Here is a 5682-nt window from a genome sequence, read left to right on the forward strand (position 1 = left end):
AGAATAAGCAAATGATACTGTTTTAAGCAGCAAGACACCACAAAATACAAAGAACCTGTTCAGTAGAATGCATCATATATTTAATGACGTGGGACTTTAGATAATTCTAAGAAAAACGGAAATAATGATGACAAAACAGCTCAAAGAAGCAACAGAGAAAGGATTACAGAAGTGAAATCTTTTAGACATCTTGGAAAAAAGTAAACCTTAGTTTAACCAGACCACTGAGCTGATTAACAGCTCTCCTAGGACTGGCCCGAAGGATTAGACTTATCTTACGTGGCTAAGAACCAGTTGGTTAGGGGAGACCGGGGCTAGTTGCATACAGGGGTAGGTTGATACACTCCCAATATCTTCATCATATGGCAACAGTTGGCGCCGAGGTTCTTGAGACAGTTAGGCGTCAGTATCAGCCTTATCCTCGCCGAGTACAAAACAAGCTGATCACCCGTCTGCCAAACTACAAGCAAAAAACTGTTTTTGCATACCCTGAGTAAATATTCCGACCTTTCTTATTATTTTCATAGAGCTTAATGAAACTTATGTTCATGCAAAATAATATGATTTTTGAAATAGCTGTCTTTACGCCTCATATGTGATGAGACTTCATTTTCCCATAATTCAAATGAATACCAAAATTTATGAGGAGAAGGAAAATAATTCGCTCGGGGCTAGTTGTTACAATCAGTAACAACTTGCCCTGTATGATATATAGTTGTAACAACTTGCCACTTTATACGGAAGACATTTTTTATTTATTTATCTAATTATCTATTTCATATTTCAGGATTATCAAACATGGTTAGGACCTACAAAAGAAAGACAGATAGAGCTGATAGGTGTAACACAGCAATTTTGGAGTTGGCAGCCGAGCGTGTCATTTGTCATAAAGAGAGTTTACGAAGAGTGGCTAAAGATTACCAGGTAGGTCTAGATTACTTGATTTCGCTTATATTTTTCATTATATGGATGGTTGATATATATATATATATATATATATATATATATATATATATATATATATATATATATATATATATATATATATATTTGATTGAATGAAATTGACACTAATCACACCTTCTTTTTCATTTCAGATCAGTTTTATGACCTTACATCGATACTGCAAAAACAACAAAGGTGCTAGGGCTAGCCCTATTTCTGCTGGATACAAACAACCAAGACTGATATTTAGTCCTACTCATGAGAAGTTACTGGTTGAGTACATATTAAAGGCTTCAAAAATTTATTATGGGTTGACACCTAAAAAGTGCAGGCATTTGCATATGAATTTGCAGTTAGTAACATAATCAAAGTACCAACAAATTGGACTAGAACACAGATGGCTGGACCAGACTGGTTTTCTTGTTTCATGAAAGGAACCCTACTCTCTCACTGAGAACACCAGAGGCAACAAGTCTTAGCAGGGCCACAGGCTTCAATAGACACAATGTTGGACTCTTTTTCAATAAGCTTGGTGAAGTTTTGCAAAGACATAAATTTCAGTGTCATGATATCTATAATTTAGATGAGACAGGCATAACCACAGTGCAGAAACCAACTCGCATTGTTGCTGGTAAAGGAGCCAAGCAAGTAGGAGCGATGACATCTGGAGAGAGGAGCTCTTGTGACACTAGTTACTGCGATCAGTGCTAGTGGTAACACAGTTCCACCAATGTTTGTGTTCCCTCGAGTTAATTTCAGGGATCATTTTATCAGGATGGACCTCCTGGATGCATTGGAGCAGCACACCAATCTGGATGGATGACTGGGAAAACTTCATAATCTTTATGAAACATTTTGTGTCAGTGACAAGGTGCACAAAGACAAACCTGTTCTAATCCTTCTGGACAATCATGACTCCCATGTAAGTTTAGAGCTGATAGACTACTGCAGGGACAATGGAGTTGTCCTTGTTACTTCCCCACCTCACTGTTCACACAGGCTTCAACCTTTGGATGTAAGTGTTTATGGGCCCTTTAAAAAGTACTTTAATGAATCATGTGACAGCTGGCTGAAAAATCATCCTGGGAAGACAATGACCATATATGATTTGCCAGGAATTGTTGCCAGTGCATTGCCTAAGGCCACAACAATGGACAACATACAAAAAGGGTTCAAGGTGACAGGTATTTTTTTCCCTACAATCAGGATGTCTTTGGGGACGATGAATTTCTTCCTGCTGATGTTACTGATCGTCCAGAAGAAAATCCACAGGATATACCTGTAGTTGTAGAAGCCACAGAACTGGGTAATGAAACCAAAGCAAATAATGAAAGCCCATTACAACCTACTAAAGTTTGCATAGGCTACATGATTCCTACCTGAACCTCCTCAGGACCATCCAGCTCCCCATAACAAAACAAGCCTCGAGAATATGATTCCAAACCCTGTTGCAAGCACAAGCAAGGATGGTTTAGATAGACCTTACAAATTCAATCACCTCCTTCTATAAAGACAGAACAAAGACCTATAGGAGAAATCAAAACTCCAGAGGAGCTGCGACCATTCAAAAGGCTAGCCAAGAAAGGCTCAAAGATGCAACAAAAGAAAACGCCACACAGCAATACTAACAGACACGCCTGAGAAGATGAAACTACAGAAGCACAATGAGGATTCACAAGGAAAAAGGCTCAAGAGTAAAACCTGTAAAGGAATCTGAACAACAAAGGGTTTCTGAAGTCTGGTGGAAATAAGAACAGAAAGAACATTGAAGATTATTGGTGTCTTGCATGTGGTGGTGAATGGTCAAATTCAGCCTCAGGGGAGCAATGGGTGCAATGCATCAAATGCAAAGATTGGGCCCATGAAAGTTGCACAAATGAAAGTGTTCATTATGTATGTGACCTCTGTAAAATGAAGTGTTAACTGATTTCATTTGTTTTTTAAGGATATGAATCTTTTTATATTTTGTAACAACATACCCCATGGTCTGTAACAACTTGCCCCACATATGGGGCAAGTTGTATACAAAAAAAATTTTCTGCAATTTTGTATTATATTCCAGAATTGAAAAAGTATATAACCTTTTGTTACATGATTATGATAGCACATACAATAAACTTTTCACAGCATAAATTTGATTAAGTTTCCTTCATTAGATATTGAATTAGAGGCAAAAATTGTAAAATTGTTACAACTAGCCCCAGTCTCCCCTACCTAGCAACGGGACCTACAGCTTATTGTGGAATCCGAACCACATTATAACGAGAAATGAATTTCTATCACCAGAAATAAATTTCTCTAATTCTTCATTGTCCGGTCGGAGAATCGAGCGCGGGCCCAGCCGAGTGCTAGACGAGAACGATACCAACCCTGCCAATGAGGAACTAGATAGATATCTTGGAAAAATGATAAGAAATAAGATACTCTTGAGCTGGAGTTAAAAGAGGCAAATCGAGCAATGGGCAATCTGAATAAGATTCGGAAACTAAATAAATTGGAATGGAATACGAAAATGATATTATACACATAACTCCAGTATGATCGGTACCGTTATAAGGATAAGAATGGTATGACTATGAAATTAATCCAAAAGATGTTGTCGATTTAAGAATAAAGCTCCAAGAGGAATACTGGGAGTTATACGGTGGTTCCATATGCAGATGTGATATGATGAAAGGTAGATGGAGATGACGGAGATATATCCCTCGCACCACCAAAGGGATAATAATATGGGATAACGTCAGCTGGGCTCCTGTGGGTACGAGAAGCGTTGGAGGGCCCAGATCTACTTTGATATGAGCTATGAGGCGGGAGGCTAGAGACAAGAGAGGATTTATGAAAGCAGAAGAGCAAGAAAGGCTGAGTGGCAGAATTTCACCAAAGGCCTTTTCCAGTGCACGACTTCGGGAGTAGCGATAACATCAAGTGCACGTTGTGAAACAAAACAAGTAAATCAATTCTTGATTCAGGGAATGGTGGCAAAGATTTCCTTACTTGTAAAAAATACTGAGACAGGTAGTTGGAGAACAACCAGATTCAAGACTGCTTAAAAAAGAATCTCATTCAAAATGCTTTGAAAAGGAAACAGAATCAGTTTATAAAAAAAGTTAATCAGTTCCAAGCTATATATAAATGCTTGACTACAATAAATAATAGGAAAAAGATAGAGTGAATATTAAAGGAAAATTCAACTGCATCAGTGATTTTAAAGAAAGCATCTCTGTAAGAATGAAATGAATGAATGAGCAAATGATTACAAATTGGCTCTCTCAGCAGGATGAAATGGTTGTTATTTTCCCCCTTTCATGCAAAGACCAGTCACACTGAGGGTCTCGGCTTGCACAACTAGGCAAGATTTTAAAATTCATAAGGGCAATAAGTGCGAGGGCTCCTTGTATTTCATACTACCATAATTTTTGAAGGGAAAGTTACTACAGTAGAGAAAAACAAGTGAAGGCATTAAACTGGAGTAGGCTTTGAAATTAATTATATATTTACAGGGAATATATATATATATATATATATATATATATATATATATATATATATATATATATATATATATATATATATATATATATATACATACATACATACATACATGCATACATACATACATACATACATACATACATACATACATACATACATACATACATATATATAGTGTATATATACTCAAAACCATGAAACAAAAAATATATTTTTTTAAGTAAATCTTTTAATTAAAATCACTTATCCACTATACAGCTATTCTGCTATAAAAATTTTTATCTAGTCTGACTTGAAGGACTTTGCAAGCTTATAAAAAGTCTTGGCCTTTATACTTTTGGAGAACACTACTGAAAAATCTGTGGCTGCACAAAAGAGTAAGCAATGATTTTTTTACAAATACTGTCCTGAGAAAAGTTCCAACACAGTCAACTTTAAATCCCAAACGCAGGAATGGGCTCTAGGTGAGAAGGTAATATCTGATATGACACACCTACTTCACAAACATTAGATGAGCTACAGTACTCTAAAACATCCTCCTTAAACTTAGGACCCGCACAAAAACCACACTGTATCTTACCACCCTTAATTTGTCACGAGAACATACATAGTGCTGCTACGAGACCAAAAGACATAATCTGCCTAATATGTTAATCTTTCAGAGTAGTACTCTGTTATCAAAACCAGGGCAATGATGAGCTATACACATACAATTCAGCAGAAACCAAAGATATTAAAAGTGTTGTTACCTTTGGTCAATTGTTATGAGAAACATCTTTCTTCTGTTGCTATTTAGTAGACACAATAAAAATTTACTAAATGAATTTCTTAATTCCACTTGACCCTCTGAATTGGACAGCTGACTGAGCAAGTTGATGGCTTAGTAGGCTTTACTCCGCTTGAATTTTCAAAAATAATGATATTGATTATAAGTATGAGCAAAAGCTTCCAGATATCAGAAAGAGGTATGAATTTTATCTTATTTCCAACTTCAGCACTGATATTCATCAGCTTTTAAAAGTTTAACAGCACCATGATAATTTGAAAATCTGTTCATGCATGTATAATATTTATCGTTTTGATATAAGGAATCCTCTAGGTTTTGTATGCTAACGGTAGTATTGTTTTTTAAATTCTCTGAACCTATCTATCTTGTATCTACTGACTTTCAGACGAGAGCTTTTAACTCAACAGCTTCTCAACACTGAGCAGCCATTCGGCTGGAAAGTAGAATTCTAAGGCTCT

General features: G+C 36.4%; 1 long non-coding RNA gene across 1 annotated transcript; it reads left to right on the top strand.

Moving 5' to 3' along the window:
* Window positions 1–305: 305 nt before the first annotated feature.
* On the top strand, window positions 306–1245 carry LOC136849943 (uncharacterized). The gene is made up of 3 exons (XR_010856488.1): window positions 306–493; window positions 788–924; window positions 1098–1245. It is a non-coding gene; the product is annotated as an uncharacterized lncRNA (long non-coding RNA).
* Window positions 1246–5682: the final 4437 nt, after the last annotated feature.

Source organism: Macrobrachium rosenbergii, chromosome 2 (genome assembly GCF_040412425.1).
Source record: "Macrobrachium rosenbergii isolate ZJJX-2024 chromosome 2, ASM4041242v1, whole genome shotgun sequence".
In the NCBI taxonomy this organism is placed as follows: domain Eukaryota; kingdom Metazoa; phylum Arthropoda; class Malacostraca; order Decapoda; family Palaemonidae; genus Macrobrachium; species Macrobrachium rosenbergii.